This window comes from Lissotriton helveticus, chromosome 5_1 (genome assembly GCF_964261635.1).
Source record: "Lissotriton helveticus chromosome 5_1, aLisHel1.1, whole genome shotgun sequence".
Lineage (NCBI taxonomy): Eukaryota > Metazoa > Chordata > Amphibia > Caudata > Salamandridae > Lissotriton > Lissotriton helveticus.
In genome coordinates this window covers 1953167286-1953192695 of record NC_136065.1, presented here as the reverse complement: position 1 = coordinate 1953192695, position 25410 = coordinate 1953167286, and the positions used below count along the sequence as shown (strand labels likewise).

Here is a 25410-nt window from a genome sequence, read left to right as displayed (position 1 = left end):
TCTGTCACGCCTGGAGAGAGAGCTCTCCATTCTTTGGACATCAATCGTTGCTTGAAATTCTACTTGTAAAGGATGACAGTTTTTCATAAATCAACCCAGCTGTTCATCGCCTTCTCTGCCCCTAGTCAGGCCTTGACTTGAGCATCTATTGCACGCTGGGTCTCCTCCTCTATAACTTTCTACCATAAGAAAGCGTGACGCCCGCTTATGTCTAAAGTCACTGCTCACTCCACCAGGGTGATGGCAGCATACTCGGCACTGTTTGCCGGAGTGTCTTTACCCGACATCTGCAGGGCAGCAACATTGACAGTCGTCCATACCTTCACGAGGCGCTATTGCCTGGATACATGGCGGAAGGCGGATATTGCAGTTGGGCAAGTGGCCTTACGACGTCTGTTCGCATAAGTTAGGCCTTGTCTATTAAGGTCTCTTCCTTTTCCTATAATGCTGTATGCTTTTGTTTGTTATCTGTTTTTGGTTGCGCGGTGAGATGGTTCACCTGTTTTTCCCACCTCCTTTAGTTCATTGTTACAGCTCACTATTCTGATTTTAAATGTAATGTAATGTAAATTGATACTTGTGTAGCGCACTACTCACCCGCAAGGGTCTCAAGGCGCTTGTACGAATACCGCTGTGGAACCCATCCTGGCTTTCCCTGTGAGGTGTCCACTCCTGGGCACCCCCAAGGTGGAGACCAGGCATCCTTAGCGTTGTGGGGACCGTTGTGGAGATTAAGCAAGCTATTGCCCAGAGTTGCAGAGTGGGACTCCATGATTGTAATAGGCACCGAGGCGAGAATTATCAGGTCTGTGGAATTTTGAGCCCGAGACCCGCAGAGGCGGGACTAGACCTCTGCATCAGGGTCTGCCACTCTAACCATTGAGCCACACTTCTCCAGCATGTGAATCTATAAAATATTAAATACTGAAGAAAAAACAAGTTAATTCACTGTACACTGTGGTTCTCCAGTATTGATATCATTTATAGATTCATATGCAGCCCTCCGTTCTCTCCTTTCAGGTTCACCTTCATACCTCTATTACTCTACTAATTGCACTTGTGCTCAAAATCTGAGGTATCTATGCTGTGATTGACTGGAGTTTGGATGTTCTCAAATGATGTTAACTGATTACTAAATGCTATTGAATTTCAAGGGGAATTAAGTTGAAAGCTTGATACTGCTACTTTACTGTTACCGTGGGACTCCCACAATGACGAGGATTCAAGCTTGTGAATCTATAAAAGATATCAATACTGAAGAACCACAGTCCCCAGACAGCGCTTGGACCCAGGTGTGGCGGGTTCCTGACCCCCAAGTAGTGTCTCTTAGGTCCTGGACCTTTGGTCTGTCTCACGGGCTCTTTAAATCAAGCTTTTGGACTCTTTGCAACTGCGAATGGGCCTGTTCGTACTAGAACCATGCTGCTCGCACCAAAAACAACGCAATCCACCGCCAGCCTATCTCTTCGCACAGCAAACATCGATCGCCTGTTGTGGACAGACAACGCGAAGCTCCAGTCTGCCCGTCCGTGACACCTGGCCTGCTCTTCAAGCCACCCCGACCACAACCAGCACACTCCTTGATCCCCACAACCCTCTCCAACACAAATGTGACTCTTGGCACAAACCTTGAAGGTAACACTTCAACTGGACTGATCTGGGGCTGTATCCGACCCACGCTCCATCGTTGTCAGCCTGAACTTTGACCGAGACCAGCGCAACCAGATATCCCCACTTAGTTCTTTATGCTTTCAGGTGTTATTTTTCACTTAATTCTTTAAAAATTCATAGCCCCTGTTCTATTGATTTATTTAAAATATTTTTTGTCATTTTGGTCTTATTTTATTTATTAAATTAAGCTCTAATTTTCTAGTCTGGTGTTGGATTTTTGTGCTGTTTTCACTGTTTTACTGTTTGAAGTGTTGGACAAATACTTTACACATTGCCTTTAAATTAAGCCTGACTGCTCTGTGCCAAGCTATTGGGTGTTCAGCACAGGTTCATTTGGGGTTTGCTTGTCCCTTACCCTGACTAAGATTGCCGTTGCTGTTTGACCTGGGCTCATACCCTAGTCAACTAGTAATCCAATTTCTACCAAAAGGTTTGATCATGTGAGTGCCTCAAATATAGCTGTTTGTGACCACTAGTAGGAGCCCCTGGAATATGATTTTCCAGAGCACTGGCCAGACATCGCTCTGAAGAATAGGAGGGAATACCATGACAGGGTATTGGCAAGATTGTGATGCCAACTCACCAAACAGATGTGCCCTGCCTTTCTGAAACATGCCTTAAGTAGCTGCTAGATAATGAACAAATATAGTTTTAAAAGAGGGGTGTGCTTGAAAAGCAGACATGAAATAATTTTACTTGCCCAAATTTCCAAATCAAACAGCTTCCCAATTGTGTAGAATCAATTATATTTAAATAAAGCATTTCCTTTGTTTCAGAGTCAAGTCCCTCTGCAAAAAAGGATAGAAACGAGATGAAGCCTGTTGGTAAGAAGAAGACATCAATTGACTTACCATTCCTCTCCTATCTTTCTACCTGCCGGAAGCATGCTACGGAATTAAATAACCAATATTAAATGGTACAGTAAGCAGCCCTGGAGTTATGCAGCCTACTACAGTCAATATGCGTATATCTATAAAATAGGCCCCTTTGAAGTAATGATGAGACTTCCAGGAACAAAAATGTGAAAACCACATAATAATGAATGTGTTGTGTTGATGGGCTGTACGAGTTCGCACCACTCATGATGGCTATAGGGCATCAATACCATTGAGACATAGGCATACACCTATGACATACAATCAAGCGGGAGCATAAAATGCCTTCCTTGATTGTAACATTCTTCTACATGTGTAATGAAGCAGATATGATGAATACAAAGGATTTCCGGTAGACTGCGCTATTTTATTGTATTGCCTAAAAATAAGCCCCATGTGAACGCTCGTTCCAAATTCTACATTAGCTACAATTTGGACCAACTCTCATGTCACGAGAATGTTATTCTTCCTTACCTTGTGCATTTGGCACAGTTAAAGCTTCAGTTCTCTTCAATCAATGTTCTTGTGGCTGTCATCAGGGCTTACCGGGAAGGCCCAAATCAGAGGTCCTTCTTCATGAACCCCCAGTGGCAGTGGAAATACTAAAAAAACACCTACCCTCCAGTTAAAAGACTTGCTCCACCATGGAGTTATTTCCAGGAAATTTATTTTCTTAGTTGCCATTATATCGGCAAGGTGGGTTAGTGAGATTGATCTGTAATTGGGTATTACTTAATTTTCCATTGAGAGTACCCATCATAATAAGGATACATGCTTCTTTTATGCAAAAGTTGTATCATTTTAATGAAACTATTTATTTTCTTGTTTCTTTCTACAACCCATCCATCATCTTAAACGGAAAGAACCCTATATAAATTAGATCACAAAGGGTTCTAGAGTTTTATTTGAATAAGACTAAAATAATTAGACAGAATTGGCATCCTCCACGCAGACCATTTCTTGATGGATTGTATCCTGCATTACTTGTTGCTACCAGTTAGGAACCAAACCTCTACCTATTAGACTCTTAGCGCACTCTACCAAAGGAAAAGTGACGTCCCCCGCTTGGGTCAAGAATGTTGCTCCTTCTAAAATATGTAAGGCAGCAGCCTAGAAATATATTCATATTCATATGTTCACTAGACATTAGTGTGTTGAAGAAGATTCTTAAGCTGACACATTGGTAGATCAGGCAGAGTTGCATAATTTCTTTAATTAGCCAACCCAATGTTTGTTACAACTATGCTGCATGCTTTAGTTAGAAATGTTTTTCTCCTTACGTTGACAACCGCGCAGTGAGGATATGCTTGCTACTCTATTCTACATTTATGACTATCAATATGAATCCTAGGATGGAGGAGGAAATGTTCCCCTCTCTCCTTCCCAGTTGTCAATATAACTTATATTTTCTAGCCATCTTACCCTACAAGGCGCCACATTCTCCTATTAAAAAAGAACTGGGGCAAATTGCTGGTATAATGCATGCTGCTGGTTGTAGTGTATGCTGAATGCAGTTAGTACACATTTGTACATGATGTGTACTTTCCCCTTCATTTCTCCTGCAGTTGCAGCTGGGCCTCAGTTTGTTTTAACTAAATAGCAGGTTTATGCAACTAGATGCTGCAATGTGATTTTTGTTTGACTTTAGTACTATAGTTTTCTACAAACGAAAGCAGTGAAAGCTAGCCTGCCTTTTAACTTGTTCATAATGAACAGAAAACAAAAATTCAAGACACCATTTATCCCTGCACACATATCCTTCTGCCCCAATATATGCAAAAGTCTTATTTGCACTGCACCCAAACATATGGGATAACTATTAATTCTGATGGTTGCATCTACCTGAAGATTCCTCACCTTTTGAATATCCCAGGCAGCAGTCTAGATCCGGAAATATTTCCAATAGGTCTCCCAAGCTGGTGGGGGGCTGGACTACATGTCGGGTCTGCACATGGCACCGGGTGACTTCACTGGAGCCTTAAAGCATCCCCTTAGGCGTGCTGATATCCGTTGCCTTTATTCCGCACCATCAACCTGTTCCTGAGTTAACTTTCCACAGAAAAAGGGGACTTGTTATTTGGCGACTTTTCTTTTTTTAGTTCCATTATACATACTGTGTTTGTCATGGTGCCTCTTTTGAAACGGATGTCGAGCATCCACCTGAAGAACAGGTAAGCAGCCCTACTTCCAGAACACACACTGCCAGTTGGAGGACAGGTAACCTCCTTATTGTAAACATGGAGGTCCATCACTTCCGATGTCTGGGACTTACGAATTGTAGAAAGGGGGTTTGCCCTCTCTTTCCAAAAAACTGCTCCTGCTTTACCTCCTTGCTCAGAGTTTCTTCTCCTTCTGGACCATTTATAAATCCTTCAACAACTTAAGAGTGCGGTGCCATTGGTTCCAGTGCAGAAAAGGGGTCACAGATGCTATTCCAGGTACTTTTTGATCCCCCAAAAAGGACAGCGGTCTATGCCTGATCCAAGACCTCAGGATTTTGAGCCCTTTCCTCAAAAAGAAAATACTACCTTGTAAACTGGCTGCTCAAGGCCAGGTCTTCAGAGATGGTGTGTTACAATGCAGGAGACCACTCATGTGCTGTACGATCTGGGGTTTTCGATCAACAAGCCCAAATCTCACCTGGTGCCCTTTCAGTGCATACCATTCATAGGGGTTGGATTGAATACCACATCAGGGAAGAGGTGTGGCGCAACGGCCAGGGCGACTGACACCGGACGCTGTAGCTCACGGTTCGATCCCCGGCACCGGTAGCAGGTCAGCCCAGCACCATGTGACTCTGGGCAATAGCTTGCTTAATCTTCCTGACGGCCCCCGGCGCCGGGATGCCCACGGGTAGCTGTGCACTTTACAAATACTGGATTTACATCAAATTGAGCCTTCCCTCCACCTCAGAGGGTTCAAGATATTCAGACTATGATTCCAATGTTTCAGAATGGAACAATGATTCCAGCCTAGACGGGTTTTGGCCTGCTCGGTTGCTACCTGCCTGCATTCTGTTGGTCATACATGCACGCTGCCACAATGACTCTCCAGTACAGACAGTTGTTCCAACACAATGGAAATCTAAAAGCCTGCATCAAGAGCTCAAGGAACACTGCAGCAGATATGCAATGGTGTGAGTGACAACCTTTCTCAGTTCAGTTCATTAGTCTTTATTTCGAATATAAAAGTCATAAAAGACATTACAGTCAATTAAAATGTAAAACAGATTAAAAATGTAAAATTAAAAAAGCTCAAGTCAAATAATGACTGACATTAATGTAAGGGGACCACAAAAATAGGTGCATGAATTTATATATTAGTACATCAGATCAACATGCTCTAATACACTATAAAGTCCATAAGTTTAAAATGATGTGATATGAGATATATCGACCCAGCAATAGTTTGTAGACAGAACGGTATTATAATACCAGAACGCCTATGGCAGTGGTTTAGACATAAAGCTGCCCGGGTCTTTAGTGAGGTCACTAGGCCCTACATCAAGACTCGGCAAGATCAACCTACCACACATTCCTTGAGGTTGGTAAAAAATAAAGTTGAATCAGGTTAATGTTCCCTTAGTCTGTTAGCCCAAATGGCCCATGCCTAACTCAAAAATGTTAAAATGAATAAATGAATTAGCCACAGCACTCCAATTAAAGTCAACGTAATCCGTGAGTAATCAAGGTAAACAGGTATGGGGATTCGGGATGTTCGCCTCCTGAAGTTAAGGCGCAGCGGTATCAATACTCTGCAGACCTCACACAGTGTAAGGTGAATCGCGAATCCTCCCAACACGCGGGAGCGTGTGAAATAAATTTATACAAAGAGTTGCTTGAAGATATAACTCCAAAGTAAATGGTTTAATTTGAACCTCATTTCAATACTCAAAGACAACATGAAAAAACGTTGTATAAAGTTATTGCATCGTGGCGATGTTTGAAACAGTTCAAACAGTGTAAATCATTAGTTGATGCGTCCCCTATGCATTTCGAGCGGAAAGGCTCTTCATCAGGGCGAAGGTCTAAGAAGAAATAAAGAAAATACGCGGATAAAGCACAAGGAGCAGGGCACAAAATATCTAATCCAGTTAGTAGAGGTTGCATGCGAAGGTTAAATGGAAACGCAATAGTGATAGGATGGTGACGTTATTTGCGTGACATGGTGAAGGAAATATAAGACACATGCTAAATCAAAAGGTAGCAAGCCAATAGAACACAAAAGCAGAACTTAGAATGGTGAAAATGGTGGGGGTAATCCAAAAGTAGCAAAAGTGAAAATAAGTGCCGCGGTCTAGAGTGGAGCTGAAAACGCGTCCCCCAAACGTTCCGGAAACTGTGTAACAAAAACGGGATCTAGGTGAAAGAAAAATATACACGACCATGAGTCAAATATCCCAAGTGGTTATGGTAGAAGGTGAAACTTACAGCATGAGTACAACTGGTGAACGCAAAAGATGAAACGCGGTGTAACACGACAGTGTTTACCATACGCGAGATGCGCGAGTGCATGCCGGGAAATTTAAAATGAGTGGAACTAAAGCGGACTGGGCCGACGGCATGTACACTAGGTGATTAGAAAAACGAATAAAGGTAGAGAAAAGGAAGGCAGACAACCATGAAGAGCATAATGAAATAAAAATAGCATTCGAAACAGGTAGACATACAAACGAACAGTGAGAAGAAAAAAAGGGGAAAAAAGACAAAAGAAAATGGAAGAAAGGAAAAAGAAGAATAGAACTTGATTTAACGGTGAAGAACTATGAGTAAAACAAGGATAGAGTGACGAAAACGACAGGAAAATGTATAAATGCTGCTTAAATAAGAAAAATAAGAGAAATTAAGAAAAGTCTGCGAGGAAAAAAGTATAACTAATTTAAAGAGAGACCACAGATAGAGCGTTGGAAAAAAGAATAAGTGTAATGAAGTGTATGCTGCTAGTAGGGTGAGCAAATACCTAGAATGGCACAATCCACAAGAAATAGAAGATACGACATGACCAGCCAATGTGTTAAAAATGTAGAAGGTGTTCAAGGAAGGTAAAAGAATGAAGTGATAGGTAGATGGTAAGTCTAAGCGAATAGGAAAGTGCTGAGAGTAAGAGAAAGAAAATTAGTGTTGAGGACATGCAACATTTAAACTGTGGGCGACAGAGGGGTCAGAACACGGGTCTCAACAGGTACAGAAAAAAGGACGGTCACAAATAGCAACTGTATTCTAGTCTTTCATAGAGTCCCTTCGGGTGAATGGTATTTAATTTGTGCATCCAAAAAAGTTCTCTTTGTAAGAGGAGTTTCTTATTGTCTTTTCCTGCGACGTAGTTCACAACCTCTAAAATCAGGAAACGCAGTTGGCTGACATTGTGAGACAGGTTGGTAAAGTGAGCTGCTACGCAGGACGTAACATTTTTAGTCCAAATGTTGCTCCGGTGTTCAATCAATCTGGTCTTAATTTTTCTCTCGGTCTTCCCTACGTAGGGTAAGCCACACGGACATTTCAGTAAGTATACCACATTGGTGGTGTCGCACATGGCATTGACTTACAGCTGTATGGGGGTGCCTTGAGTTGGATGGTGTAAAACCGAACCTAGTATAATACTGGTACAATTGCCGCAATTATGACAGGGAGTAGTGCCTTTATAGTTGACGGCTCTAGTATGTTTCTTTGCTTTCAACAGTTGTTGAAGATTCTTAGATCGTTGGTATGCAAAGGTAGGTTGTGATTGAAAGATGGTGTTAAAATCAGGTTCGAGTTGGAGTAACTTCCAGTGTTTTTTAATGGAGGCCTTGATTTGATTGCTGGTGGTAGAAAACTTGGACACAAAACAGGGGCGACTCTGTTTATTTTCTGTATGTTGTTTGGCGCTTAACAGTTCTATTCTGGTTTTCTTAGCTGCTCGTTCAGCTGTTTTGACGATATTTTCCGGATAACCTCTTTTGTGGAGCTTATGAACTATGTTCAAACTGTCAGCTTGAAATGCGTCCGTGGTGGATGATATGCGTTTGGCTCTGAGAAGTTGTGAGTAAGGTAAATGCCTTTTTAGGCTCATTTGGTGAAAGCTTGTGAAATGTAAATAATTGTTGCGATCTGTGGGCTTCGTGTAAATGGATGTGAAGACCTGGTTATTCACTATCTGGATACTGAAGTCCAGGAATGAGATTTGAGAACAGTTGATGGTGTGGGTAAATTGGATACGAGAATCAATTTGATTGAGAAGATAAATGGCTGTTATCAATTGCAGTTCGGTGCCCTTCCACATCAGGAAGATATTGTCTATATAACGATAGTAGCAGATCAAATTATTACTCCATCCTTGGTTATTTGCAATGTGATCAGATTCAAATTGATGCATAAACAAATTTGCGTATGAAGGTGCTGCACAATTGCCTATTGCTACTCCAGATAGTTGCATATAGTATTTCTCAAGGCAGATAAAGTAGCTGTGATGCAGGGTGAATTGCATGAGTTCCATGAGGAACACCTGGAGGTCAAGGGGCTTGTCCGTGGCTAGTAGTGCTGCTTCCATAGCTTGTAATCCAAGATTATGAGGGATGGAAGTATAAAGAGAACACACATCTATGGTGCATAAAAGTGGGTGCTCACTAAGACACTGGAGTCAAGCTATCCTGGCTGAAGACGGCTGATAGCCAGAAACCGGTCCTAGGATGCTTGATTCCGGTCCAGGGAAGACATGGCTTGGCAGTTCGGGCTGGACTGTTCCCATGAGGCACAGGGTCAGACTGATTTGCATTTGGCCATGTCTGAACTGGGGTGGCAGAGTGGGCTAAAGAACAGTGATGGATTAAACGCAGATCTTTTGACTGGGTGTGAGTGTTTGATTGATTCAGATGCTCTGTCCATTACCACCCCCATTTGTACCGCTTTGGCCGCCATAAGTGTGGCAGGGTATGCTCAGACGTAAGTCCCTTGCTCACTTTGCCCCTGGATTCAAGCAAGCCGGGCTGAAGACGGCTGTAATGCCAGAAACCGGTCCTCGGAAGCTTGTTTCCGGTCCAGGGAAGGCATGGCTTGGCAGTTCGGGCTGGACTGTTCCCATGAGGCACAGGGTCAGACTGATTTGCATATGGCCATGTCTGAACTGGGGTGACATAGTGGGCTAAAGAACGGTGATGGATTAAACCCAGATCTTTTGACTGGGTGGGAGTGTTTGATTGGTTCAGATGCTCCGTCCATCACCACCCCCTTTTGGACCGCTTTGGCCGCCATAAGTGTGGCAGGGTATGCTCAGACGTGAGTCCCTTGCTCACTTTGCCACTGGATTCAAGCAAGCCGGGCTGAAAACGGCTGTAATACCAGAAACCGGTCCTCGGAAGCTTGTTTCCTTTATGATTTTAAATAACAGCCGCAGAAGCAAGTGAGAGCCATTCCCATCATAGACTTCATCTGGAAAGAGGGGCTGAAGATCAAGTCAACACTCAATTCTCTCCCTGCAGTCTTGCCTTGCTTGGACAAAAAGTATAAGGCACCAAATACCTCACCTGCATGCCTTATAGGACACTCTAAGACTGATTCAGTTGTCACCCAAGCGGCTCAGAGACGGCCCAGGAACCCCTCTTCACTGGTAAACGGAAATTGCGCCCCATTCTCGACCTGCGCGCCCTCAACAAATACCTGAAAAAATTGTCCTTCCGGATGTTAATGCTTCAAAAAATCCTCCAGCTTCTTTCGGTAGGGATCACATGGCCACCCTCAACCTTCAAGATGCTTATTTTCATGTGCCGATCCTCCCCAGGCACAGAAAGTTCTGACGGTTCAGAGTGGCTGGCAGGGATTTTCAGTTCAGAGTCCTTCCGTTTGGACTACGGTCAGCACCCTGTGTGTGCACAAAGGTGCTAGCTCCGGTGGCCGCACACCTTCGCTTGGAAAGTGTTCAAATCTTCCCTTACTTGGACGACTGCCTTATCAAGGCGAATTCCTTATCAGAGGCAAACACACACGTCCAAATATGTCTATCGCTGTTCCAGTCTCTCGGTCTTTCCATCAACTTCGACAAATCTCATCTAATTCCGTCACAAAGGAAGACTTTCTTGGGAGCCACACTGGACACCCAACTCACGCAGGCTTTCGTCTCAAGAGACAGGCAACACAAGATCTGAAAATTAGCTCGCCTCTTGCAAGAAAAAGAGTGTGTTTCAGTTCGACTATTCAAATCTTTTCTGGGAATAATTTCATCCTGCATCCCGTTGATACCAAATTGCCGTCTCAGAATGAGACCTTTGCAGGAAGAACTCAACCTCCAATGGTTGCAGGTTTCAGGGTCGTTCGACGACATCATTCTCATAACGCCTCGAATGCAAAAAGCATTGCTTTGGTGGACTCGGATAAAGAACTTGCGAGAGGGATGTACATTCCTATCGGAAGTACCAAATTTCACAATCACAATGGACGCTTCCCTCGAAGGATGGGGGCACACCTTCAGGGAATGACCGCCAACGGAAAGTAGACTGTACAAGAAAATAAATGCACATCAAACTTCTGGAGTTGCGAGCCATTTTCTTAGCTCTGAAGTCCTTTCGAACCATTATACTAGGGATGTCGGTGCTGATTTGGATGGACAACACGACAAGCATGCACTACCTAAACAAACAGGGTGGTACAAGGTCGGTCCTTCTCTCTCAGCAAGCCCAGGAGATCTGGGACTGGGCACTACGTCACGGGATCACTCTCTCAGCTGTCCATGTTCCAGGGGTTTCCAGTGTCCTAGCGGATTCTCTGTGCAGATCTCAAATGTCCAACCACGAGTGGGAACCTATTCATAAAGTGGATCTTAAGTTCCTTTCTTGGAAGGTATCTCTGCTGCTGGCGCTGACATCAGCAAGAAGGGTCAGTGACATACAAGCATTCACGATTAAGTCACCTTTTCTGCAATTCACATCTAATTCAGTGGTGCTTCGTACCAATCCCAGCTTCATGCCTAAGGTTCCCACAGAATTTCACCTCAATGAACCGGCAATTCTGAATTTTTTTTTCCAAATCCTCAGCAGCAAAAAGATCTTTTTATTCTCTTGACATCAGGAGATGTCTCAAGTTCTATCTGCAACGAACTGCTACAATTCGAAAATCAGATCAACTTTTCGTAACGTATGGAAGACTACGTCAAGGTTACTCTGTATCCAAACAGACCATAGCTTGTTGGATGTCCTCGACAATTAGTCTGTGTCATCAACAGGCGGGAAGGCCTCAACGCACCACGCCGAGAGCACATTCTACGAGAGCGATCTCCTCATCCAACGCTCTCTTTGCTGGTGTGCCTCTCTATCAGGTCTGCAGAGCGGCAACCTGGTCCAGCAGACACATTTTTACCAACCATTACTGTTTGGACACTGCAAGTGATGCAGATACGTCAGTGAGACGAGCAGTTCTCCGCAATCTTTTTCAATGAGGCGAGCCTCTGTTCTCCCTCTTCCACTATGCTCTTTTTAGACGCTTATTCGTAGATTGTTTTTGATATCCTACCCAGTATGCATATGTAAACAATATTGTATTTGTATACGTTTAAGATTTTATTCATTATGCGTTGATATGAGTATGTACATATATACTGTGATACAACAAGTGTCTAACAAGCATTATGGTTTGTACTGCTATCTACTCTGATTCAGGCATGTGAATCTATGAAAGACACCCCAATACTGGAGAAGAACAATAGTTACTTACCTGTAATCTGTGGTTCTCCAGTATTGGTGTCTTTCAAAGATTAACATGCACCAGCCCACTTCCCCTCAGAGGCTCCTTAGGCTATGATGTTGGCTTCACTCCTGTGCGAGAAAATCTGAGAGCCTGAGCCTCTGGGGAGAACATTCTGGTGGGTGCTGTCGCCTGATTGGCTGCAGTTTGGACTATACAAAATGACTATGAAAGTCATGAGTGTGGAAGTTTTTACTCTTGTAGCTTAGGGCTACTTTACTTCCTGGTTGTTTATTACTAAGGTTTTTTGGTTATTATTTGCATATTATTGCTTTTTTATGTACTGTGGGACTCCCACTCCGACGACTGGAAATGATTCAGGCATGTGAATCTATGAAAGACACCAATACTGGAGAACCACAGATTACAGGTAAGTAACTATTGTTCTTCTGTGTCTAATAAAATTATACAGGGTGAGGTAGGTCTTATGTTTGCCAAATCAAAAGCAGTTACTGCGGGTTTTACATGAGCAGTAGTGTCCCTCCCTTGGATAAACCCATGCTGGTGAGGAGAAACCAGACTAGGCATTTTTAGAGCCAACCGATTCGCTAAAATTTAGCATACATTTTTGCATCCGCATTTATAATTTAAATTGGCCTGTATGACCCACATTCCTCAGCTGGTTTGTTTTTCGTCAGAAAAAAGACAATCTTCGTCATATGCCACGAGTCAGGAGTTCTACCATTAGGTCTGACAAACTCTATTACCTGACTAAATGGTTTCAACAGAACATCCTTAAAAATGTTATACAATTCTAGGGGAATGGAATCTTCTCCCGCTGCCTTCCCTGATGGCAGAGCACCCATTGCTAGTTCTATCTCATTAATTGAGATACCTTCATCTAAAGAATCAGATTCCTCATTCCCCATTCTCCATAAAGAGCTGTTCTGAATATAACTACAGATATCCTCATGTGTTGGCTGAATCATTGGACTATATAATGTTTTATAATAGTGAGCAAACTGTTCTAATATCTGTTGCAGGTGCTCGTATATTTTGTCATTTAGCCCCTTTATTGCTTTTAGGTGAGGCTTAACCCGGTCAGCTGCCACTTTAAAAGCGAGGATTTTACCTATACTCTCCCCAAATTCATACTACGACAAGCGATATTTATTACATCTTGCCACACTTTTCTCCCTAAATGTATTCTTCAGAGCTGAGCGTAAATTGATTAGCATGAAACCCAATTGTTCAATATCCTCTGCACCTTTCATAACAGCCTCTGAGTGCCGATCTTCCACCTCCCGAATCTCTATTATAGTTGCTTTAGTTGCACTTATTCGCTCCTTGTTTTGCCGCCAAATATATTGTTGGGTTTTCCATTTTGATAAAAGCCTTACATGTGTCCCACACTGTTGTAGGGGAAGCCTATCCTACATTTTTCTCACAAAAAATCAAATCTTCAGTTGAGATGTTTAAAATTCTTTTTATAAAGGACTAATCACTTTCGCAAGTCTTATCAACTATTTGTGACTTGCAGTCTACCATGGGTGAGTTATTCTCTTTCTAAGCAAGGTATTTCCCGATGGATATCAAGTTCCATTCGCTATTGCCATTAGGCAGTGGGTAAACTACTACATGTGTCAATGCACGATCACTCTTCTGGAATTGTTTCTGCCTCAACTGCTCTGTTTGCTGGTGTGTAACTCCAGGACATCTGCCGTGCAGCTACCTGGAAGAATACACACACCTTTACCAGGCATTACTGCTTTGCCTCTGCCGATCGCAGCGACACATCAGTGGGTCAGGCGGTACTGCAACATCTTTTCCAGTAACGGTGAACTTTCCCTTTCTTCCCACCAACCTTTAGTGGCTATGCACATTTTTTTCTGTACACTCGATTCTTGTTATGCATGTGTGTACATAATATATACTTTGTGAATAAAGGTGTTCATGTATCTTGTACATTCTCGACACTTTGAAAAAAAATGAAAATGTGCTTTATAACTGCTATCTAATCTGATTCAAGCATGTGAATCTATGAAAGTTTCAAAATTGTAGTAAGAAAATAAGTTACTTACCTGTAACTGTACTTCTCCATTATTGGAATCACATGCGACCCACCCTCCTCCCCTGGGAATCTCACCTTCTTTTTCTCTCTTTCCCTCTCTCCCTCTCTCTCTCTTTTCTAGGTGTATCTCCTACACTTGTGATTTGAAAATCTGAGGTACTAGAGCTTATCACTGGAGTTTTCTAGAAGGTAGAAGGTAGGGCAATCTGATTGGTTCAAACCTATGTTTGGTCTGTTTTTTAAACAATGAACGGTATTTTGCAAAATTAGAGGGCCTAAGACATTTCTAGGCTATGTTTAACTTTGCATTGATACTATAATGTAGTGTGAGACTCCCATCTCGATGACAGGGAAGGATTCAAGCATGTGGATCTATGAAAATTCCAATACTGGACAACAACAGTTACAGGTAAGTTAACTCATTTTCTTCCCCTTGTTGGATTGATTTCTATGTCATAGTATCTCATTGTCCAGCAATCATTGCCTTGACATTGTGCTATATGTTTCGAGGTGCTCCAATATGCGTTTTTTTAACATGCAAATTGTACTTCCCACATAGCGTAGACCACAGGCACATTCAATTTTATATGTGCAACAACATCCGTTTGCAGGCAAAACAACCTCGCTGAGAGCTACTACAGACTGCAGGCACGCCCAAGACACAGGCGTATGTATACTGTTCTGCAGACACAGCACCTTCGACGGTGGTGAGGCACACAGACACGCTCCTGCACGGTCAGTCACTCACACCGAGAATAAATTCAGAACAGCATGCGCTGACATTCCCACAGATAGTCCTGCACACAGGCGTATGTAAACTGTTCTGCGGCCCCAGCACCATCTACGGTGGTGAGGCACACAGACGTGCTCCTGCACGGTCAGTCACTCATACCTAACGGCTAGGGCGCTCACCTCGGACCTGGGGATATGGGTTTGAGTCTCGGTAACGACGCTAAACATCCTGTGATTCTGGGCAAATCACTTATTCTCCCCGTGCCTAACAAATGAATGTGTGTCCTCATGTAACGTAACTGAGGCGTGGCTTGGTAGCTGATGTAGGCGGCAGCGGTACTCGGAGCTCCTCTGCAGCCGCCCTACTCCCGCAGACATCCTGACGATATTCCTGGTGCCCAGGCCCCCAGAACGGGCTGAGGACAGCATAGAGCCCTAACGGGCAGTAGATCAGCACGAATTCGGGACCCTTCCCCCCCCCCGCGTCGTGGGATAACTCTTTGCCGAGCGAGGGCTGCCAGCATAACTCGGAGACAAAATGGCGGCCGAAGAGCAGAGCGCCTGACCACGGCTCCCCTGTGGACGAAAGAGCACCTGTGGTGGTCCAGCAAAGCAAGTGGTGAGCGCAGGACACTTGCCCACACATGCCCAAAGCGAGAGTGAGCAAATAGAATCCGCAGGGGAGCCCCACAAATGACCAGGCAGTGGAGTGCCTGACCCCAAGATGGCGGCGCCCGTGCTATGCCTCGAGGCACAGTGTTTCGGTGCTTGGAGAGCAGCATGAGGGCCTGAGAGGGCGATAACCCGGCAGTCCTACGGCGGCGTGGGTGCTCAGCCTACGACGGAGTACTGCGGTCGGCCGCGGCCACTGGTGGACAGCTACTTACTGCGAGCTTGCCAAGGGGTCCAGCCGGGACACGTGGAAACGGCCTAGAGCAAAGAACCCACAGGCAATGGCCTATTGAGGTCCCATTAAGACCCCCTGGGGCTGCGGAGATGTGGGGCGACTAACGGTGAAAGGCGGAAGAGCCCTCCTGCTCTACCGGTGAGACTTGAATTCCTGAGCGACTAAAACTACTGATCAGCGCGAGACCACTCGCCGGGGCGCCCTGAGGGACAGTGTCCGGGCTCACATTCCCGCCAAGGAAGAACGGAACACGAAATCAACGAGTCACCAGCTATAAGAGACCAACGGTCGGAGGGGGACTACGGCGCTGCATAGATTAGCTGCTTCGCGAGAGCCTCTGCAGGGGTGGTTCTACTGCTTCTACCACTAACATAGAGGCCCAGTAACGCGGCGCCAGAGGGGGTGCTGAGAGATCGGACAATCACGACACTACCCAAGATGGGCAGAGTGAACAAAAAGAAAGGGTTTTGTGCCCTGCAGTTGGATGACCCGGGACACACAATGGAAGATGAGGAATCGGCACCAGGAAATAGTGCTTCCGCGCAGGCGCGAGATCCTTCCTTGGGCGACATTATGCAGGCCATCATTGCCTCGAGGGAGGCCTTGGAGAAGCGCATGGACTCCTTTGGATCTGACCTCTCCCTACTGAAGGATGACCACCGGAAACTCAGGGAACGAGTGGCGTCTCATGAGCAGACCATGAAAGATATTCCGTACTCGGTTGATGCCCTGCAAACGCAGCTCAAAGAGGTGGTGCAGAGGGTCCGAGTGCTGGAGGGGAGAGCAGAGGACAGCGAAGGGCGCTCCAGACATAATAATCTCCATATAATAGGGATTCCGGAGCGAGAGGAAGGATCTGATGCTGTGCAGTTCCTGGAGACTTGGATAAAAGCGGAGGTGGCGCCTGAAGGTCTCTCCCCCTTCTATGCGCTGGAGCGGGCGCATAGGGTCCCGACACGACCACCAAAGCCAGAGGCCCAACCACGCCCGATGGTGGTAAGACTCTTACACTACCGTGACCGCGACTTCATCCTCCAGAGAGCCAGGGAGTTGCAAAATCTGAGAATCGGCAACAGTAAAATGATTTTTCCGGACTACACCAGGGAAGTGCAGCGCCAAAGAGCTTCCTTCATGGCGGTGAAACGGAAACTGGGGGCCTTACACCTTCTTTATGCAATGATGTTCCTTGCTAGATTGCGGGTCAATGCGGATGGAAACACGCACTTTTTCCTCACGCCTCAAGCCGCATGGGATTGGCTGGAAGCTCGTCGAGCATCTGGGGAGCGATCGCTAACTGCGACCTCGCCTCGGCGCGGATCCCCTGCCGCATTATCAAGTCAGCGACAAAGCTCCTCCACACGATGGCGTCAAGAAAGTGACAAAGCGGTTTTGGCGGTGGCGGCCATCAGTCAGGGAACTCTTAGCCCTGCCAGCAACGCCTCGGAGCATGCGAGAAGTGGAGAGCAGAGCCCCAGTTCCAGCAGCGTCCACAGGCTCTCGGAGACGGAATTGCCAGTTGTCACTCCACAAACAGCAGATGGAGTGTTTGGCTGATGGAGCAGTTGCCCGACCAACATGACTTTGCGAGGTATTGGGGTGGAATACTGGGCCCCGGACTGGGTGTCTGATGTGCCTGATGGGGGAATTGAGATGACGGGGAGTGCAGAGAAATTGATAGGGGGGACCAGGGTAGGGAAATGTTCACTTGGGAGTGGGGAGGGGCTTGAGGGGACTTCGGGGATTTTTGAATCGGAGTTCCAGACAACCTGAATTGATTGGACTTTCTACGTGCTTATTGTTTGGATGGGGATGCCGCGGTGGATGCCTCTCCTGGGGAGGGGGAGTTGGGGATGTTTGAATTGTTCTATTTGTGGGGTTGAACTTAGAGGACCTAGGCGTGTCAGGGGGGGAGGGGGTGGAACATGAGGTACAGGAAGGGGACACACACTAGGATATACATGTCTCACTTGGAATGTGAGGGATATGCATACCATGCATAGGCGACATAAGGTACACTCTTCTTGACGCGTAGAGGAATACAAATTGCATTTCTCCAGGAGACCCACCTCGCTGCAGGGGAAGGGAAAGCGCTCCAACGCCGTTGGAGGCGTCAAGTTTACTACACTACATACTTGGCATATGCGGGGGGGTCCTAATCTGGGTAAGAGCTGGAGTTCCCTTTCAATGCACCTCGTCAATGATTGACCAAAAGGGCAGATACGTGGTGCTTCAGGGAAAATTAGATGGTCGGGAGTTAACTCTGGGTTGTTTATATGCGCCTAATGTGTTCCAGCCAGCCTTCTCATTGCTATCCCAGAAATTGGCATCAGTGTTAGTAGGGCCTTTACTACTGGGAGGTGATTTTAATTGTGTCACAGACATTGATCTAGCTCGCTCACATCCACCCTTACCGAATGCACCAGCGAGTAAACTGGCAGCGGCGCGCGCTACCTGGCAACAGACTTGGGGGTTGATTGACACCTGGAGAGCGCAGCACCCACTAGATAGGGATTTCTCCTTTTTCTCCGCCCTTCACGAACTGCACGTCCGCCTGGACGCATTCCCATGCTCCCCTGAAGTACATGGAGAAATTAGCAATAGCGAATACCTAACTCGCACTATTTCTGACCATAACCCGCTGATGGCCCAGTTGAAGTGGACGCGGATGCGCCCCAGAATCCCTACCTGGAGACTGCGGCCAGAAGCACTCGAAGATCAGGTATTCCGAACCACTATAGCCACGGCCATTGAAGATTATTTTCAACTTAATGCAGGGTCTACGGGATCGGTGACCACTGAATGGGACGCCTGTAAGACAGTGGTGCGAGGAAGTTGTATATCGGCGGCGTCAGGAGCCCGAAAGACACTGCTACAAGACATTAAACGGAAAGACGAGCGTTTGCGTGCCCTGTAATTAGAACGTCCTGAACGACCAGATAAGCAAGAGGAGTTATTGGACGCTAGGGAGACACTTGCAGCAACTGTAGAACGCCTACGGTGTTTTGACTACAAAGCCTACCTCACACGGGCACATTCAGAGCGGGACAAGTCGGGGGCTCTTCTGGCCTGGTTGGCCAACCCAGCTAGACGTGGCTCAGTTATATTAGAGCTGAGAGACCAGAATGGGGCGGCCCGCTTTGATCAGCAGGGAATAAATGAGCTGTTCTTTGACTACTATACGGAGCTTTATCGTAGGAGGGTGCATCCATCGGAGGAAGAATTACAGAACTTCACGGGGGATCTGGATTTGCCCGAATTGGGAGAGGTAGAGGCGAAACAGCTGGGAAGGAACATCGAGGTGAGAGAAGTGCGAGTGGCCATCAAAAGTATGGCACGGAATAAAACGCCGGGGTCCGACGGCTTTCCGGTGGAATTCTACGTCACTTATTTTTATTTATTTATTTTATTTTGAAAGTTTTATATAGCGCGGACAAGATCCTTGCGGATATCAGAGCGCTTTACACAGAAGGAGTACATGAGGGAGCATAGTCAGACAGGTAAATCAGATGAGCAAACAGTACATCGTCAGACAGGTAAATCAGAAGGAGCAAACAGTACAATCAAGTAAATCATGCATAGGGTGCAATATGAGCTAACGATCGGTGCATTAAAAACAAGTAGAAGTATAATACTGCAATAAAAGGCATACATTCGCTAGTTGATAATAGTCTAAAGAGGCCATTTCTTAGGGTGCTATATGAGCTAACGATCGGTGCATTATAGACAAGTAGAAGTATAATACTGCAGTAAAAGGCAGACACTCGTTAATTAATAATAGTCTAAAAAGGCCATTTCTTAGGATGCTATATGAGCTAACTATCGGTGCATTAAAAGCAATTGGAGGTATGATATTGCAAAAATGGCAGACATTCGCTAATTAATATTAGCCTAATGAGGCTTTCTTAGGGTGTGTTCAAGTAGTGAGAAAGACTAGTCCAGGATGGCCGACAAAGAGAGAGAGAGAGAGAGAGACCAGTCTAAGATGGCAGCCAAAATGTAGGGATTACAGAGTTTGGTTTCCCTTTCTACTCTGGGAATGTCGAGTTAGTCCATCTTCCATGTTGATTGAGGGGGAGAGCAGAGTTCAGCTTCTATGCTGCTAGATGGTGGCTTATCTCTGTTTTGCTGCTCCCTGACCGCGTTGGTATGTAGCTTCATGGTCATCTGGTGGGCAGGGGGGCGATTTATGGTTCCAGCTTTATGGCCCCAGCCAGATTAGCCAATGGAGAGTGAAAAAGCCCGCGAAAATACCAGTCACATAAAGATATCAGTATAGAAGTCCGGGCAAAGCGTAAAAAACCTGCATGAGTGTTTAAGATGATGGGATTGCGAGTAGTTGCCCTTCGAATCGCCCCTGAAGCTGTTCAAATAGTTTTGTGTGCTGTATTCCAGGCAGAGAGTGAAAAGACCTGCATGGGTATTTTGGTAAATAGCTCTGCGTGCAGTTACCTTACAAATCACCACTGACGCTGCTGCTCACATCAGGCTTCTCCCAAGTTGCGCAGTGGTTGCCCCCAACACACCGGTAAACAGGGCATACCGGCACTGTGAGGGGGGAGGGGGGGAAGCCTCCCGCCAAAATGCTGCCCCAAACATCTAGACAATGGCACACCGGAGCCGTTCCAGATGGCCCCCGTTCCGTACTCACCGAACCACTGGACGGCGGGGGGGGGGGGGGAGGCCTCCCGTCGAAGCACTACTGAAGACACACCACAGGGCACACCGGAGCCGCTCCAGACGCCGACCGCTCCGTTCTGAAAGAATCCTTGGATGGGGGAGCGCTTGTTCACCCGCGCCGGCTCAGCCAGCGCCGACCCCCGTCCTCAGCGGCACCGATCGGTTGGGCACATCGGAGAATCCTTGAGGGGGAGGGGGGAGCGCTCGTTCACCCGTGCCGGCTCAGCCAGCGCCAGCCAGCACAAGCCCCCGTTCACCCGTCCCCCGCTACACCGATCCGCCGAACCACTTAGATAGACCTCTTAGCGCCTCGGCTGACGTGGCTCTACAACAAGGCCAAAAGGTTGGGCGGGCTACCGGAATTCACCAGAGAGGCGATCATTATCCCGTTATTGAAACCAGGAAAGCAACCCTGGGATAGAACGGCGTATCGCCCTTTATCCATGCGAAATCTGGATTACAAAATCCTGATCAAAATCGTAGCGTCTAGACTGCTGCCTCACATGTCCACGCTGATTCATGCCGATCAGTCCGGGTTCATCCCGACCCGCAACACAGCGCTTAATATAAGGAGGCTCCTGCATATTCTGGAGGCCGACACCTATGAGGCGGACACCGCAGCGATATTTGCTGTAGACATCGAAAAGGCTTTCGATAGTCTGGAATGAGATTACCTCTTCCATGTCATGCATACATTGGGACCGGATTTTGTGAACTGGAAGGCCTTGTTATACAAAGATGCCACGGCCAGAGTGCGAACATGAGGGGTGATTTCTGAGGCATGTAAAGTGGGTAGGGGTACACGCCAGGGCTGTCCCCTTTCCCGGTTGTTGTTCGCTATGGCGATGGAACCTCTTGCGGCGCACGCCCGCTTGGGGCAAGCATTCCAGGGACTGGACGTATATGGACAGGTTCACCATATCGCACTTTATGCGGACGACCTCTTAATGTTTTGGGCAGATACGGGAGAAGCCCTGCCAGGTGCAAAATCTCTGCTGAGAGCCCTCAGTGTGGTAGCAGGGTTGAAAGTCAACTGGACGAAATCGTGCCTATTCCCAACTCGCGGAAATAGAGAATGCTTGCGATCGGTAGAAGGGGTGAACTGGGAACAGAGACATCTTCCTTACCTGGGCACGGTCATTTACCACGAACAAAGGGACATCCTAGACGGCAATGTGGGGAAGGCGATTAGGAGTCCCAAGGCCAATTTTGATTTCTGGAGCACCCTTGCTTTATCTGTAGCGGGACGAGTGGCACACCTCAAAATGGTGACACTGCCGCGATTACTCTACTAATTTAGGACTCTCCCGATATGGATTCCTGCGAGCTACTTTAAGAGACTTAGGGGAATGATCAGCTCATTTCTGTGGGGTTCAGGTAGGCATAGGGTGGCGCTTGGGACGCTCATGAGACCCCGAGCAGAGGGGGTGCTAGCGGTCCCGGACTATGAGACATATTACCTAGCTGCCCAGCTTTAATGGCTAACGCAATGGGTGGCGAGGGCCACTAGAGAAGAGGGGGAGGCAGGCGAACCAACGGGCCCCTTACTGGTGCTGTCTCGTATAGTACTGCGCCTCCCGCTTGGGGATATGCAGCTTACGCAGGAGTTTGCCACAGCGCGTAAATGCTGGCACAGATATCGAAAGCGAGGGGGCATAGCGGTCCCTTATGCGCCCGATATCCCATTAAAGGTGTGTAGGGCACTGCCACACGGAGGAACCTGGAGCGGATTGGAGGACTGGGAACAACAGGGATTAGCGACTATAGGGGACCTATACGAGGAAGGCAATCTGCTGCCTTTTGATGTCCTCAGAGACTGCTACGATCTGCCAAGGGGGGACTTTTTGGTGCATGCTGCTCTCACGACAGTGATCCGAAAGCACTGGAAAATGGGATTGACAGAGCCGCCCACCTCTATGGGCTGTCAATACGTTGTGGTCGCTGCGGGTTCAGTAAAGGCGGTCTCATGTTTATATAGGCGCATGACCCACGAAGCCTTAACACCAATGGTAGCCTTGAAAACGAAATGGGAAGCGGACATAGAAATGGATATACCTGGCCCGGCGTGGGACGGGATAGTGGAGAGAGCCTGGAAGAGTACGCATAATGCGCGGTTCCAGCTGGTGCATTTTCACATTCTACTTAGGGCATACCTGACTCCGGCCCGATTACACAAATACTTTCTAGCCCAGTCTGCGCCCTGTCCAAGATGTAAATAGGAGGACGCCGATTTTAAACACATGCTATGGGCCTGTCCGGAGCTCGATTCTTTTTGGTAAGGGGTGACAACACTGTTGAGGGACGTTACAGAGATGGACATACAACCCACTTTGGCACACTGCATCCTTCACTGGTTTCCCCACACTTCAAAAAACAAAATCACTAGTAAATTTATAGACCTGGGTTTCCTCCTGGCGGTCGCTCCCCACGCTCCCTGCTGCCCGGTGTTATTGCTGAGCTGTGATCCTTGCGTCACGCCTTGAACAACTGCTGCCTGTGGTATCGTTAAGCTGCTCTCTTTGAACTGCGCCTGAATAACTGCTGCCTGCCTTACGAGCGCTGTGACTCTCGCTAACTTTCTACAATCATTCTGTGCTGTCCTACTCTGCATCGCTCGATAGTTTATATTAGACTCTCATTTTAATTGCTATTGCTCGGTTCCCACAGCGTTTCCCCACTTCGTGACCCATCCTGCTCCGGTTTCACTTTAGCGGCCATTTGGTTGTTGTGGTGCCTCGGAGCCCGCCCTCTCCACCCCGCCCCGTCTCCCAGCTGCTCCTCCCTCCCACGGACTGCTTAGGATTGCCCGTCCCCATTATCACTGTGACCATCCAGACGCTCTCGGTGGCGGTCGCTCCCCACGCTCCCTGCATCCGGTGTTATTGCTGAGCTGTGATCCTTGCCTCACGCCTTGAACAACTGCTGCCTGTGGTATCGTTAAGCTGCTCTCTTTGAACTGCGCCTGAATAACTGCTGCCTGCCTTACGAGCGCTGTGACTCTCCCTAACTTTGTACAATCATTCTGTGCTGTCCTACTCTGCATCGCTCGATAGTTTATATTAGACCCTCATTTTAATTGCTATTGCTCGGTTCCCACAGCGTTTTCCCCACTTCGTGCCCCATCCTGCTCCGGTTTCACTTTAGCGGCCATTTGGTTGTTGTGGTGCCTCGGAGCCCGCCCTCTCCACCCCGCCCCCGTCTCCCAGCTGCTCCTCCCTCCCACAGACTGCTTAGGATTGCCCCGTCCCCATTATCACTGTGACCATCCCGATGCTCTCGGTGGCGGTCGCTCCCCACGCTCCCTGCTGCCCGGTGTTATTGCTGAGCTGTGATCCTTGCCTCACGCCTTGAACAACTGCTGCCTGTGGTATCGTTAAGCTGCTCTCTTTGAACTGCGCCTGAATAACTGCTGCCTGCCTTACGAGCGCTGTGACTCTCGCTAACTTTGTACAATCATTCTGTGCTGTTCTACTCTGCATCGCTCGATAGTTTATATTAGACCCTCATTTTAATTGCTATTGCTCGGTTCCCACAGCGTTTTCCCCACTTCGTGCCCCATCCTGCTCCGGTTTCACTTTAGTGGCCATTTGGTTGTTGTGGTGCCTCGGAGCCCGCCCTCTCCACCCCGCCCCCGTCTCCCAGCTACTCCTCCCTCGCCCCTCCCCTTCCACTATCCACATATGACAGATGCTTTTGCGCGCAGCGTTAACGCGCAGCGGACGCGCCCCATGCGTGCCGAAGGTGCGCCAAAGGTAAGCCCGTCTACGCCCGTCCGCGCCTGGACCGCGCCCTGCGCCAGCCCCCCTGGTCCACGCAAATCCCATTCCACCCGCATAACATACGACGCCGCAACCCTCTCAGCACTTAACCCCGGCCCACTCCCTAACTGCTTCCAAGCTGCTCCAGGACACACCCATGGACCCTTCACCTGCCACTCCTGCAAGTTCGACTGCATCAGGACCCACACCAAATCCACAAACTCCAAACAGAACTCCGACACTAACCACCTAAAGTGCTTACTGCTCAACACCCGCTCAGTCCACAGAAACTCCATCGAACTCTGGAACATACTCGACACTACATCGCCGGACGTCCTCTTCCTCACAGAAACCTGGATGAACGCCTCATCAGCTCCCGACATTGCTATAGCCATCCCGGACGACTACAAGATCATCCGAAAGGACCGCACTAACCAAACAGGAGGAGGCATCGCCATCGTACATAAAAATTCCATCCGCATCACGACCAGCTCAGACGATAACCTCGCAGCCACCGAACACCTTCACTTCCAGATTCACACCGACCCAAAACCACACTCAAAGGCACCCTTATCTACAGATCCCCAGGACCCCGCTCACAATTCAGTGAAGACATCGCTGACTTCATCAGCCCACACGCCCTCCCCTCTGAGGACTACATCCTACTGGGAGACCTCAACTTCCACCTGGACAAGAAAAACGACAACAACACCACCACTCTTCTGGACAACATGGCCAATATCGGACTCAAACAACTCGTTGACACCCCCACCCACTCCGCCGGACACACGCTCGACCCTATCTTCACCTCCAGCAAGCACATCTCCTTCGATCACACCTCAGCTCTCCACTGGATGGACCACAGCTGCGTCCACTTCCACTACAAAAAATCCACGTCCCATAACCCCCCACAACCTATTTCCCGAAGAAACTGGAACAAAATCACCACCGACCAGCTCTTCTCGTCACTTCAACAAAACACTCCTGCCAATTCATCGGACCCAAACCAAGCAGCCACCGACCTCACACAATGGATCACCCACAGCGCAGACGAACTAGCACCCTTGAA

The 25410-nt window shown here is 47.3% G+C and overlaps 1 long non-coding RNA gene across 6 annotated transcripts in view; it reads left to right on the top strand.

The window, feature by feature from the left end:
• The window catches only part of LOC144756087 (uncharacterized), a 1092383-nt gene that overhangs the window by 486061 nt on the left and 580912 nt on the right, over window positions 1–25410 (top strand). For 5 of the 6 annotated variants that reach the window (XR_013595069.1, XR_013595070.1, XR_013595071.1 and 2 more), the window contains exons 5-6: window positions 2448–2495; window positions 14389–14463. This is a non-coding gene — a long non-coding RNA (uncharacterized LOC144756087). Of the gene's footprint in view, window positions 1–2447; window positions 2588–14388; window positions 14464–25410 lie in introns of all 6 variants that reach the window. The other variant, XR_013595068.1, reaches the window with a different exon arrangement.